The following is a 15,354-nucleotide window of genomic DNA, read 5'->3' as shown; positions in this document are numbered from 1 at the left end:
ACGTCGGTAAAATTCTACGAGACTGCACGGCGTCATCTTCAGAGTCACCGCCGTGAAAGCCTCGAACCTAAGCGTCTTAACCTTCACGCACTTAATCGTTTTGCGTTCCAGCGTCTTTGACCGTTGAACTTTGTGAATTGGAACCTCGGAGCGAGTCAGTTACCAGACGTTTGACGGAATTGATGGGAGCAGGTCGCGTACAGTGCACTCCAAATAAAATATCACCACGTTATGTAGCACGGGAAAGTCGATTTCATTAAACTACACATCACTAGAAAATTAACACCGCGGAGATTATTAGATAATTTTATCTTCTGTCCTCTTCCAATTCTTCCACTCCTCACATATCACTCGATTCATCAACTACCGCTGCGGTTGTCCACTCCATTATCTTCGATTACGCCTTCTTGCTCATAATAAATCTGTTCTAGTCTTTCCACATGCCGACATACATTCTCCCATTCCTCTTGCCCAATTTCTTCGACTCTCTGGCGACACAGACGCTCGACGTCCTTAATTTTAAATGTCGTGTTCTTGCTTGCAACCCATTGTCTTACATTTGCCGAAATAAGTTCAGTGGGGTTTAAATCGGGAAGTCTCAGCACAGGACGTTCTTTGTCTGCTAAAATCTGACCAATCACATATTGTTCGTTCTTTGGCTTAATTAATTTGATTAAATCGTACAGTTGTCACAAAATACGACGAAGATTTTCAATAGCCAGGCTTCAATTTCGTCCGTCTTTGAGTGAGACGTCGGTGGTTTGTCTGTCTGAGTGTTGTGATACGAGGCGATGTCAATGGCCAGAACGGAGTTTGGTTTTAAATTTGGTATTAGCAATGTTTTCAACCAAGGGGCAGAATTTTTACTGTGACAATTTCTCGGCTCTGACTGCGTAATGTTTTGGAACGAGCAGGTGGCGTGTTGTCAACCCAGCGCAGTCACAAGACAGCAATTATCGGGCTTCTGCACTGACCGACGGAAACTCCTTCCTTCCTTCATTGAGAGGGCTCTCCCTGTAAGGTCAGCGGCCATGGTCGGTGGATCCTGTTCTAGAAGTTATAATGCTGTTACGCGTTTGGAGTTTTTGTGCGCCTGAGGAAGCACACGGCATGAGGTAAAGCTACGGGGCGGAAAGACGCTTCAGAAGTGGGGCGTGACAAAGAAACGTCGAGGCAGAGCAGATCGATCGGTGTTCGGGAGAACCCGAAGATTGATCGATGTGAGGCCGTCGCTTGTGCCGGTCTTGCAGGCATTTTTGCTTTGCTGTCTCACCTTTTATTTACGAAGTTACGGAAATTCGTTAAACTTTTTCGATTCCGTTCACGTGTATCGGAAAGCGAACAGTTTTCCTCCGTGTCGGCGAGTAACATCAGAGACCGGAAGAGTGCATTCCGTCACAAAGGAATTTCTGTGGCGGATTTGTTCGGAAACCTGATGTTAGTTCATTTATGCCTTGACAGATCGGAAAGTTGGATTTAGCCGCAAGATGGCTGTCTCGTAGAAGTTTACCGACATTTCGTAGGTCCTCGATGACTCCGTCATCAGGGCGACGGGGAAATTGTTCAGCGGGACACGTGACATTGATGATCGTCGTGAAAGTGCCCGGAGCCGTGCCGGAGGATTCGACGTCTTAAGTGACGTCTGAGGCAACCGGATTATTTGTGTATGGAACGCGTCAAAAACTGTTATCTCGTTTTCTATCAAAAACGCCAAAGATCAGGATATATAACGCAATAATTTTGCCTGTTGTCTGGTATGGTTGTGAAACACGGTCTCTTACTTTCAAGGAAGAACGTAGATTACATTTGTTTGAAAATAAAGGCGCTCAGGAGGATATTTGGACCTGAGAGAGATGACATAAATAGGGAATTTAGAATATTAACATAACGAATTGTAAACATAGCACAGTGAGGATAGTTAAATGTAACAAAGCTCCGATGGGCTGGACATATAGCACGCATGGGGAGAGGCTAAGGGGTGGTAGGGAATTCTTCTGGAAAATGACCACTGGGCAGTCCAAGAAGAAGATGGAAGGATAAAATCAAGATGAATCTTAGGGAGTCGGCCGTGAGGATGGCAAATGGACGGAGTTGGCTCAGGATCGTGTCTGATCGCGGGCTTTGGTGTTGTCGGCGTTGGACCTGCGGGAGTTAGTTATATTATGGTGAAGATGAACGTAAATATTGGCGAAGAACACGCGGTTAACATCTCCACAGTGAATCACCGTTCATCGCTTGTGCAAGCGTCGGGGAGTTTCTTTATGACAGTTTATTTCTCTGGTTATTGATAGAATTTCTGCGAAACTTCCGACATCTCCGGTGGGCGTTTTTGCGCTGATTCAATATAATTTTGTGCGGCGTGCTGACCGCGTCCCACTGCTTCCTCGGAAACGGCTTCTTCCGCAGTTGGCGAAACGCGAAGTCTGTTACACGATTAGGACTTGTTCCCATGTCTGGCCGTTTTCAATTCCCGAGGTCAAACTCAGCGTCGTTACGCGAATTATGCGTGAATTTAAATGACGCTGGTCCGAACTCCCCGGGGTGAAATGTTGCAGTGGCCTGTGAAAGAATCGAGCTTCGAGAAGTTCTCTGATGACGAGCTGAGTGACAAGCGGTCGATAACTGCTAACATCTGCCTCGCATCGCAAATGGCTCCGTTGACATGTGTACGTGCTCTTCGGAAATCCATCTTATTTGATCCGTTCCGTGTCTGGAGTCTTACTCAACTTCCTGTGGCGCCTGACGGGAAGTTGAGGCACCGAAGAGGGAAGTGTGTTGGGGAGACGTCGTCAGTCGATCCAGCGCCGTTTAAATGCGGTTCTCTTTCAACAGTAAACCAGCTCTGACTTCCTCTCTACCGAATGACTTTCGAAACTCCAGGTGAACAAATTTCGAAAAAACCTTTTGATATTATTTGTTGCATAACCTAAAAATACGATGCTCCAAATATTTTGATAAATACAGCGCACAAAAGTGTTTTCGCTCCGTCAGAATGCGATTTACTTTGGAGAAACGCACGTCTTTACAATTCGAATACGAAAAACATCTTTAAGAAAATATCGTGTTTTCGCTCCTTTTCTCGCGTGATGGTTGACTTCTTCGAATTTCTATTAGTGTCACTGCCGCGTTCTTGCAGTCGATGTCGAATGAGAAGCCATTTTACTGTCCTGCAGTAGCGACTGACTCCATAATAGACGGGAGAGGCAGTCATTAACTTTGAAAGGAACGAGGTAATTAATGCTCCTTCAGTTTTCAGGGACACACAGCGTCGTCCTTATTAAGACTGCGACATCCTGAACGCCGCGCTGCAAAGAAATCTCAAGGTGCAGTGGTTAGCACTCCTTCTCCCACATGGATCGCACTCAGCTAGGTTCTTGGTCCGTAGAGTCGATATTCCGATGTTTCTGTGCAAGTGTCACGACCACGTCCACTTTTTACTCGACGTAACACAAATTAAGAAGCAAAATTATTACCTTCCGCGGCGTCCACTTCTACACCCCCTCGCCCCTCTTTACCAGCGTCAATTAGAGCTTCTGTGTTTTATTCAGGCACTCCCAGCAGATTTACGTCATCAGCGCAGACCCATTGAATTTTGGTCTCGCCTGGTTCACTTGGACATTGCTAATTGCATGTTCTGACTCAAGGTTAAAAAGCAATGGAGATAAAGCATCGCCTTCTTTTAGAGCGTCTTGAATAGGAAACTGTCAGACATGTTTACCCGTACGGACTTTTCTATGGGGTTCATTTAAACACATTTTAATGAACCTGAATCACTTCATGGCTCTGCCAAACTCAATGAGAATATTTGAGAATGCTTCTCTCCTAACTGAATTATAGCCTTCCACTTTCCTGTGGAAATATGAGGTACTTGAAAGACTTTGCAAGCTTCAGTCTGAAATCAAGGGATTCGTGGATGGTGACGGTTCAGAAAGCTGATGAACCAGCGACATAATGCTCACATTAATTATCAAATCTTCCCGTATTCTGAGAGAAATTACCCACCAAGAAGAAGTACAGTCACAACTAAAAGCTTCCCAGCTCCTCTCGTGTTCTCGGTAAGTGTAAGCGACTGGCGCGAGTTTTGTTGATCTTGATCTGGGTTGGGCGCCATCGGTGCATGAGCCGTGAAGTAGAACCAGCCACGCCCCCTCCTTTGACGATCATGGGCCTCAGGCACTACAGTTGCATTTTATTTCGAATCCGCAGGTTAGGTCAGGTCAATAATTCTGCCTGTTGTTTTGTATGGGTGCGAAACATGGTCTCTCACTCTGAGGGAGGAACACAGATTACAGGTGTTTGAGAATCGGGTGTTGAGGAGGATTTTGGGCCTAGGAGGGAAGACGATGGGGCGTGGAGAAAACTGCATAATGACGAGCTTAAAAATCTGTACTCCTCCCTCAATATTGTCAGGGTGATTAAGTCGAGAAGAATGAGATGGGCTGGGCATTTAGCGCGCATGGATGGGACAAGAGGTGTGCACCGGGTACTGGTTGGGAAGCCTGAGGGGAAGAGATCACTGGGGAGACCTAGACGTAGATGGGAGGATAATCTCAGGCGGGATCTATGGCAGATAGGAGTTGAAGGAGACTGGATTTTGTTGGCCCAGGACAGGGTCCGGTGGAGGGCTTTGGTTCGTTCGGTGATGAACTTTCGGGTTCCGTAAGCCATCTGGTTGGTTGGGTCCACTATTTGGGAAGCCTGAGGGGAAGAGACCCCTGGGGAGACCTAGACGTAGATAGGAGGATAATCTCAGGCGGGATCTATGGGAGATAGGAGTTGAAGGAGACTGGATTTTGTTGGCCCAGGACAGGGTCCGGTGGAGGGCTTTGGTTCGTTCGGTGATGAACTTTCGGGTTCCGTAAGCCATCTGGTTGGTTGGGTCCACTATTTGGGAAGCCTGAGGGGAAAAGACCTCTGGGGAGACCTAGACGTAGATGAGAGGATAATCTCAGGCGGGATCTATGGGAGATAGGAGTTGAAGGAGACAGGGTCCGGTGGAGGGCTTTGGTTAGTTCGGTGATGAACCTTGGGTTCCGTAAGCCATCTAATTACTAATTAGTTAGGTGGGTGTCGTATTTTACACAGCCCCCCGGTATTTGCCACCGGAAGGACGCATTGGGTTACCGCCGTAGCCACGCGTCGTCATTTTTATTGCGACAGGAAATACCAAGGTTCATCTCGGATGAGCTCGCGTGGCCATATAAGGTGTAGTGCCTAGCGTAAACCACGATGACGCCTGTCAGAATCGTACCATTCGGGCAATGTGCATAAAAAAGGGTTAAGAGCCCGCCAGTTCTTGTGGAGACGAGATGTAAAAAGACACCTTGTCGCCCAGATGTTCGTAATTCTTATCTTCTGCGAGTAACGTCTGGCCACTGCATTCAACTAATTGGCCGGAACGTGTCTGGTTGTATTTTGAGTTTTACTTGAGTTTAATTAATTTGATTTATGTGCCCTAATTACTTTCCTGGGTTAACTAATCATCGTTTGCTTTATCGTTACTCGTGTTATTAATTATTGTTTTCTTGGACTGTGACTAATTAGTGGGCAAGGCAAACTCTCTTGTCGCCTCCCTTAAAATTCATGTACAGAACAGTAATTATAGTGTAGCTAAGTCGGTTTACACGTTCTCTGTCCTGAGGACGTGCAACGGCCGAATTGGCCACGGCGACGGAGGTAATTAAGTTCGTCGATTATCGTAGTTACGTACAGACACAAATATTGGTTAAAACATCTCAGATTCAATTCGCAATCGGCCTTTGGTTGACACATTGCACTTGGTGAGTTTCACTGAACTACGTTGGTAACACTTGATTTGCGTTTTCATTTTCACACGTTGGCTGTCGTGCCTGCCCTCCTCCTGCGTTCCTCAGGCCACTTATGCGTGAAATACACGAAGCATTTGCGTCTCCTGCCTTCATATTAAAATCAGAATTGTTGATAGGAAAGACAAAAAACTTGGTCTTCGTAGTTGATGATCGTAACATTACAACAAATGTTGAACTGAGCCGTCATCCACTCTCACGCGCATGCGCCACCAACTCACAGCCACGCATGCGCGCGCATACAAATTACAAACCAATTAAAGGTGCAAGGCATGTTTCGGATGAATGTGTAGGTCTCGGACGCAATAATGGAAGGTTATAAATTTTTTATTGGCAACAGATGGCTTTCTAACGACGCACTGTCAATTAAATTACGTATTCTCGTTGCAAATAAGTTTGACGTTTTGTATTCTCGTCATATGATCAGCCAAATCAGGAAATGGCAATGTCGTGTCATCAGTCAGCCTGCAAGTTTGGTTTCAGTGATTGCTTGTTAAAAACACCTTCCAATTTCCCATTTAGATCCGAGATCACGTACGCTGATGGTGGTATATTTATAGTAAGACTAGAGCAGGGCGTTCCTTTCGGAGCGCGTTCTCTAATCTGATATTCTACGTCTTTACGTCGATGTTCTTGTTCAGTCAACCTTCCACGTCTATCTCCACCCTTGCAAATATTCGTCTTAAAATCGATCATAATAGTTTTCGTAATCGTAATATATCGAATGAGTATCAGTTTACTTTGTTGAAGTTGTTGGAGTCGGTACTTCAAATACTTGATGACGTCTTCTTTCGCTTTTCTGATGTTTTAAGCCAACTGTCAGTCAATATTCAAGAATACGGTCTGCTGCTTCTGGAGCAGTGATAATGCGACTGGCTTGATATTTTTTGATTTCTTTGTTGTGAAGCGTTATTTGTTTACTCGGCATTGTTGTGTTTCTATACCAACACAACAATGCAGAGTATAAACAAATATCTGTTGACATTGTTGATTGATGACGTAATTTATTGACTACGACGAAATCACAAATTTTTATAGTAAAAATAAAAAAAAGATATTTCAGCTACCACAGACCCATCTTAAGCGTAACTAATTCAGGTTAAATAAGCAAAGTCTTAATCAAACTTATCTCAATTGTAAAGCATGTATGAAGGAAATATTTAGCAGAAAGCCAGTATATAAACTTCCTTTCCGTAAAGACGTATTTACGTCATATTCTCCGGAACCGTGGTTCCACTATCACTTTTTTTTTTCTTTTTTTTTTTTTTTGGGGGGGTGTCTACTCGGTCGTGACTCTGCGTATGCACTTTCGGTGCCCACAACGAAGCTGAAAGCCAGGGCTGGGGCTCCGACGTGCTGGGAGTGGTGACGAACTCCTGTAATCCAACTACTTAGAGGCTAAGTGTTGAGAAATGACTTGAGGTTGGGAGTTCTGGTGTTTTGTGTCCCACAGCTAAGCTCGGTATCAATATGGACACCCTGGGAGAGCCCGGGGTGGCCAGATTGTTTAAGGAGGGGTGGATCGGGCCAGAGAGGAAACTCACCCGTATGATGCTGTAATGGGATCGCGCATGAAGACTGGGAGCTGCTTTAGAGCAGACCGGAAGTCACCTGTGATCGGAGCTACCGGCACCTGTACTACGACAACCCCGGCCCAGGGATCTTTTTTTTTTTTTGGGGGGGGGAGGATGAGCCATGTCTCATGGCTCGAGTAGCCTATCTGCTCTCTCGAAGTTCTTTGGAGTCGGCGGCTTCGAGACCCAGATGAGACAGCAGGGCAGACAGTCTGTGTGTGTGTGTGTCCGCCGGGCAGAGAACGACTCAGCTTGGAGACAGATAGGTCTGATATTTTTTGGGTTGTAACCCCCTACCGGAGCCTGAGCCTTGGGAGTTTGTTCTCCTTTTGAATTTATATATATTTTTATTAAATATCCCTTGTTGTTTAATCGGGGGTTCATTTATTAAGTTTTTTGGCTTAACCGCTATTACCATCCCACAACCGTACCACCTCCCGGCCTGGGATAATTTGGTCCAGTCACGAGAGCCAGTAGGGCTGAATTGCCACCTCACAGATTTTGCAATTATGGAGAAGAATGTTCATTCCAAATTAAAACAAATATATTCTGCAGAGAACTTGTGAGACCTACTGATGTTTTAATACTCCAATTTATATGATGAACTATCATTATTTATAAATTAACAATCATTCCATTTATTTAACTATTTCCATGCATAATTTATCAAATTTAACTTTAAATTCACATAATCTGTATGTATGCTTTTTAACCTATGAAAAAGCATTTTTTAAATATATATCATAATAGAAAATTTCAAAGCCTAACTCCACTAATCAAACATAAAAATGAAAACTAAAAACTAAAAGGTAGATTTCCTGTTCCACATTCTAACAAATATGAAATCTGAATATTCTTCAAACATGGCCACTCTCCAGCAATAAAACTTGGTTTCTGGAGACCACAGCCCAAAATTGGAAGAAATCTGTACAATATTTATGACAATGGAAATAAAACAATTATATCAATTATTTATCTTAATCCGTCTGATCACAATATAATTTTATTTAAAATTTATTATAATTAAGATAATAAAATATCATTCATGTTCCTTATCGATTGATCGATTTACATTTCGGAACAAACAAACAAACAAAACAATTACTTCTTTAAAACAGGGAAGGAAAACCCTGACAGAAAACCAAGGGTTGAAGGGGCTGCATAGGAATAGAGAAACCAATCCTTCTAAGGGAAAGAACCCGGAATAAAAACTTCTGGAGGACTATGGGGGTTGGACATCGGGCTAAGAACCCAATTCTGGAAGAAGCTGACACACTGAAAGGGCCGTAGTGGTAAAGAAGAAGAAGAAGGACATGTAATGAATATCGAAACTTTCATTAGGTTTGTACGTCTTCCTCCTCTGTGTGTGTGTGTGCGTGTGCGCGCGCGCTTGGGTGTGTGTGTGGCGTGTGGGGCGTCTGGGGCGTGGTGTGGGGGTGGTGTCTTGTCGTGTGGTGTGGTGTGGTGTGGTGTGCAGTCGTGTGGTGTCGTGTCGTGTGGTGTGCTGACGTGTCGCGTGGTGTGTCGTCTCGTGTGGCGTCGTCTCGTGTGGCGTCGTCTCGTGTGGCGTCGTCTCGTGTGGCGTCCTCTCGTGTGGCGTCGTGTCGTGTGGCGTCGTGTCGTGTGGCGTCGTCTCGTGTGGCGTCGTCTCGTGTCGTGTGGTGTCGGCCCACACCACAGTACACCACACGACACGACAGCACACGACGACACGACACGACGCGACACGACTGCAGAACACACCACACAACACACCAAACCACACGATACAACACGACAGGACACCAGGCCCCACACGCCCCACGCCCCACGCCACATACACACACCCAAACGCTCGCGCGCGCACGCAGACACACACAAAGGAAGAATACATACAAACAAAATGAAAGTTTCGAATTTCTTCATTACATGTGCGCTTCTGCTCCAACCTCTTCTTCTCTAGCACTACGGCCCTTTCAGTGTGTGAGCTTCTTCCAGAATTGGGTTGGTAGTCCGATGTGCACCCCCCCACCTTCCTCCATAAGTTTTTATTCCGGGTTCTTTCCCTTAGAAGGACTGGTTTCTCTATCCCTATGCAGCCCCTTCTACCCTTGGTTTTCTGTCAGGGTTTTCCTTCCCTTAGCCTTTGGGGATTCCTCCCCTACCCACAAGGCAGTGGGGGCACTGAGCTCATGTGGTATTTGATGGGTGTAGCCTGCCACCAGCTACACTCCCACGCTCTCCGGTCTTGCCGCCTCGGTCCGGGACTGCCCCTTATTCGCAGCTAACCCTCATATCACTATCCGCCACCTGTCGCCCGCCCAGTACCTGAGGCTCGCCCTGGATTACGACTGAAATAAACAAACACGACGTTACGGATACGGATCCTACACATCTCCGTTACACTTTTTCGCCGAATGACCCTTCCGTGTAGACGTATTTACGTCAAAATCATTGCTTTATATTATGGAACTCTTAAGGTTCATTGTCGTGTTCAGATCATCCACCTACCTAAAGTCAATTGAATCTGTTAAATTTTGTGCGGTACATGTCTCAACCATCTCATACTCCTTGAATTAATCACTCTAAAATGTTAAATTCAATCATAAGTATGAAGTTCCCCATTGAGTAAGAAACTAAACTAACCCCCCCCCCCCCCAAAGGGGTGGTTAGTTTTGTGTCTTATCCAAGTGTTTTAACCCTTGAATGCGCAGTATGACTTGAATGAGTATTATTATCAGTATCAGATTACCTTGTTGGTGTCAGTACGTCTTCTCTCACTTTTCTCCATTTCTTAAATAGTTTTCTGTCGCTGTTCGGAGACGATGTGCTGCTTGTAGAGCAGTGATCATGCGACTGGCTTGGTATTTGTTTATTTATTACGTTATTTGTTTACTCGGCATTGTTGTGTTTCTATACCAACACAACAATGCAGAGTATAAACAAATATCTGTTGCCATTGTTTGAAGACGTCACCTTCTGTCACCGGGATCTAAAAGACACACAATTGAAAATATATAAATCACTTTTATATTACTGTTAATTAAATTAAGCAATGAAGCTATAACACACCCATCACAGTTTCTAGAGTTCACCTCAGTGAACAATACAAAACACATACGGATGTGTTCAAGGTCGTATTTTTCTGTGTTCATTGTACACGTTTTTCAGATTCTGTAATACTACAGATTCAGAAATATAAGATATGAAATGTTGACAGAGGAACTACGGTTCCGGAGAATCTGACGTAAATACGTCTCTATAATGTAATGTAATGTAATAATTCTTACATAAGATAAGTACCTGTGATATTCTAAAACGTTTTTACCAGCACAAAATTATCTATTCTACGACGCACTTATTCTACAGCCGATTCACAGCTCAGTTCTTTCCGCAATAACGAAAGCGGATTGTTGACGGCAGTAATGTAACACAACAATGCCGAGTAAACAGATCACGTAGCAATTAGTTTCTTAGGTAACATAACCATTGTTATGTTACCTGGGAAACGTCAAACTTCATTGATATGTTACCTGGGAAACGTCAAACTTCATTGATATGTTACCTGGAAAACGTCAAACTTCATTGATATGTTACCTGGGAAACGTCATCTGTTTATCAACAAATAAACAACAATGGTTACCTACATAGTTACCTTACATTACATTACATTACATTCATCTACCACAGACCCATCTTAAGCGTAACTAATTCAAGTTAAATAAGCAATGTCTTAATCAAACTTTACTCGATTGTAAAGCAAGTGTGACGTATTTACGTCAAATTATCCGGAACCATGGTTCCACTGACAACTTTTTACATGCAAAACAAATTAATTAGAATAATGGCCGGTGTCAAAAGCATTGTATCTTGTAGAAAATTATTTCGTAAATTTAATATACTTCCACTTGCAAGTGAATTTATACTCTGCTGTCTATCATGTGTGGTGGAAAACTTAGATAAATTTAAAAGAAATACAGATGTACATAATTTAAATACAAGATGGAAACGTGATCTCTATGTGCCAAATCCTAACCTTACTAAATATCAAAAAGGAGTCTACTATACAGGTATCAAGTTGTTTAATAATCTTCCAACAGTTAAAAGTCTAAGTTATTATATAAAGGTATAAGCCTGCATTGAAATATTACCTCTTCACTCACTCTTACTATTCCGTAGATGCTTTCATCTCTGCTGAACATTTTTAAGCTTTATGTATAGCTATAATCTATACGTAAAGCAAGTTTTGCATTTCTTTTTAAAATTTAAAATTCTGAGGTTTTTGTATATTAATTTGTTAAAATCTTGAGTAAGAAACTAAACTAACCCCCCCCCCCCCTTCGGAGGGTTTTTTTTGTGTCTTACTCAAGTCTTTTAACCCCTTCCTTTCATTGTATTTATCGCCTAAATATAATTTAAACACAGAGGCGTCAGTTTTCGTAAGCAGTTTGACTTGAATGAGTATTATTATCAGTATCAGATTACCTTCTCTCACTTTTCTCCATTTCTTAAATAGTTTTCTGTCGCTGTTCGGAGACGATGTGCTGCTTGTAGAGCAGTGATAATGCGACTGGCTTGGTATTTTTTGATTTCTTTGTTGTGAAGCGTTATTTGTTTACTCGGCATTGTTGTGTTTCTATACCAACACAACAATGCAGAGTATAAACAAATATCTGTTGACATTGTTTGAAGACGTCATTTCCTGAAGGCAACGAAAATCACAAATTTTTATAGTAGAAGTCTAGAGCAGGGCGCTCCTTCCGGAGCGCGTTCTCTAATCTGATATTCTACGTCTTTACGTCGCTGTTCTTGTTCAGTCAACTTTCTACGTCCATCCCCACCCTTGCAAATCTTCGTCTTAAAATCGATCATAATAGTTTTCGTAATCGTAATATATCGAATGAGGATCAGTTTACCTTGTGAAGTTGTTGGAGTTGGTACTTCAAATACTTGATGACGTCTTCTTTCGCTTTTCTGATGTTTTAAGCCAACTGTCAGTCGATAATCAAGATTGCGGTCTGCTGCTTCTGGAGCAGTGATAATGCGACTGGCTTGATATTTTTTGATTTCTTTGTTGTGAAGCGTTATTTGTTTACTCGGCATTGTTGTGTTTCTATACCAACACAACAATGCAGAGTATAAACAAATATCTGTTGACATTGTTGATTGATGACGACGAAATCACAAATTTTTATAGTAAAAATAAAAAAAAGATATTTCAGCTACCACAGACCCATCTTAAGCGTAACTAATTCAGGTTAAATAAGCAAAGTCTTAATCAAACTTATCTCAATTTTACAGCATGTATGAAGGGAATATTTAGAATAAAGCCAATATATAAACTTCCTTTCCGTAAAGACGTATTTACGTCAAATTCTCCGGAACCGTGGTTCCACTATCACTTTCATTTTTTTTTTTTGGTGGGGGTGGGGTGTCTACTCGGTCGTGACTCTGCGTATGCACTTTCGGTGCCCACAACGAAGCTGAAAGCCAGGGCTGGGGCTCCGACGTGCTGGGAGTGGTGACGAACTCCTGTAATCCAACTACTTAGAGGCTAAGTGTTGAGAAATGACTTGAGGTTGGGAGTTCTGGTGTTCTGTGTCCCACAGCTAAGCTCGGTATCAATATGGACACCCTGGGGGGAGCCCGGGGTGGCCAGGTTGTTTAAGGAGGGGTGGATCGGGCCAGAGAGGAAACTCACCCGTATGATGCTGTAATGGGATCGCGCATGAAGACTGGGAGCTGCTTTAGAGCAGACCGGAAGTCACCTGTGATCGGAGCTACCGGCACCTGTACTACGACAACCCCGGCCCAGGGAGCATTTTTTGGAGGGGGGGAGGGGAGGATGAGCCATGTCTCATGGCTCGAGTAGCCTATCTGCTCTCTCGAAGTTCTTTGGAGTCGGCGGCTTCGAGACCCAGATGAGACAGCAGGGCAGACAGTCTGTGTGTGTGTGTCCGCCGGGCAGAGAACGACTCAAAGAGGGAGAGCTTGGAGACAGATAGGTCTGATATTTTTTGGGTTGTAACCCCCTACCGGAGCCTGAGCCTTGGGAGTTTGTTCTCCTTTTGAATTTATATATATTTTTATTAAATATCCCTTGTTGTTTAATCGGGGGTTCATTTATTAAGTTTTTTGGCTTAACCGCTATTACCATCCCACAACCGTACCACCTCCCGGCCTGGGATAATTTGGTCCAGTCACGAGAGCCAGTAGGGCTGAATTGCCACCTCACAGATTTTGCAATTATGGAGAAGAATGTTCATTCCAAATTAAAACAAATATATTCTGCAGAGAACTTGTGAGACCTACTGATGTTTTAATACTCCAATTTATATGATGAACTATCATTATTTATAAATTAACAATCATTCCATTTATTTAACTATTTCCATGCATAATTTATCAAATTTAACTTTAAATTCACATAATCTGTATGTATGCTTTTTAACCTATGAAAAAGCATTTTTTAAATATATATCATAATAGAAAATTTCAAAGCCTAACTCCACTAATCAAACATAAAAATGAAAACTAAAAACTAAAAGGTAGATTTCCTGTTCCACATTCTAACAAATATGAAATCTGAATATTCTTCAAACATGGCCACTCTCCAGCAATAAAACTTGGTTTCTGGAGACCACAGCCCAAAATTGGAAGAAATCTGTACAATATTTATGACAATGGAAATAAAACAATTATATCAATTATTTATCTTAATCCGTCTGATCACAATATAATTTTATTTAAAATTTATTATAATTAAGATAATAAAATATCATTCATGTTCCTTATCGATTGATCGATTTACATTTCGGAACAAACAAACAAACAAAACAATTACTTCTTTAAAACAGGGAAGGAAAACCCTGACAGAAAACCAAGGGTTGAAGGGGCTGCATAGGAATAGAGAAACCAATCCTTCTAAGGGAAAGAACCCGGAATAAAAACTTCTGGAGGACTATGGGGGTTGGACATCGGGCTAAGAACCCAATTCTGGAAGAAGCTGACACACTGAAAGGGCCGTAGTGGTAAAGAAGAAGAAGAAGGACATGTAATGAATATCGAAACTTTCATTAGGTTTGTACGTCTTCCTCCTCTGTGTGTGTGTGTGCGTGTGCGCGCGCGCTTGGGTGTGTGTGTGGCGTGTGGGGCGTCTGGGGCGTGGTGTGGGGGTGGTGTCTTGTCGTGTGGTGTGGTGTGGTGTGGTGTGCAGTCGTGTAGTGTCGTGTCGTGTGGTGTGCTGACGTGTCGCGTGGTGTGTCGTCTCGTGTGGCGTCGTCTCGTGTGGCGTCGTCTCGTGTGGCGTCGTCTCGTGTGGCGTCGTCTCGTGTGGCGTCGTCTCGTGTGGCGTCCTCTCGTGTGGCGTCGTCTCGTGTGGCGTCGTCCCGTGTGGCGTCCTCTCGTGTGGCGTCGTGTCGTGTGGCGTCGTGTCGTGTGGCGTCGTCTCGTGTCGTGTGGTGTCGGCCCACACCACAGTACACCACACGACACGACAGCACACGACGACACGACACGACGCGACACGACTGCAGAACACACCACACAACACACCAAACCACACGATACAACACGACAGGACACCAGGCCCCACACGCCCCACGCCCCACGCCACATACACACACCCAAACGCTCGCGCGCGCACGCAGACACACACAAAGGAAGAATACATACAAACAAAATGAAAGTTTCGAATTTCTTCATTACATGTGCGCTTCTGCTCCAACCTCTTCTTCTCTAGCACTACGGCCCTTTCAGTGTGTGAGCTTCTTCCAGAATTGGGTTGGTAGTCCGATGTGCACCCCCCCCACCGTCCTCCATAAGTTTTTATTCCGGGTTCTTTCCCTTAGAAGGACTGGTTTCTCTATCCCTATGCAGCCCCTTCTACCTTTGGTTTTCTGTCAGGGTTTTCCTTCCCTTAGCCTTTGGGGATTCCTCCCCTACCCACAAGGCAGTGGGGGCACTGAGCTCATGTG

The 15,354-nt window shown here is 43.8% G+C and overlaps 2 pseudogenes; both read left to right on the top strand.

Moving 5' to 3' along the window:
• Positions 1-7,180: 7,180 nt before the first annotated feature.
• Positions 7,181-7,436, top strand: LOC147871477 (signal recognition particle RNA; annotated as a pseudogene).
• Positions 7,437-12,889: 5,453 nt separating this feature from the next.
• Positions 12,890-13,150, top strand: LOC147871476 (signal recognition particle RNA; annotated as a pseudogene).
• Positions 13,151-15,354: the final 2,204 nt, after the last annotated feature.

Source organism: Zootermopsis nevadensis, unplaced genomic scaffold (assembly GCF_977971745.1).
Source record: "Zootermopsis nevadensis isolate Lab colony 2312 unplaced genomic scaffold, Znev_1.0 Znev_ptg000053l, whole genome shotgun sequence".
Lineage (NCBI taxonomy): Eukaryota > Metazoa > Arthropoda > Insecta > Blattodea > Termopsidae > Zootermopsis > Zootermopsis nevadensis.
The sequence above is the reverse complement of the archived record's forward strand: the minus strand, read 5'-3'. Positions and strand labels throughout refer to the sequence as shown.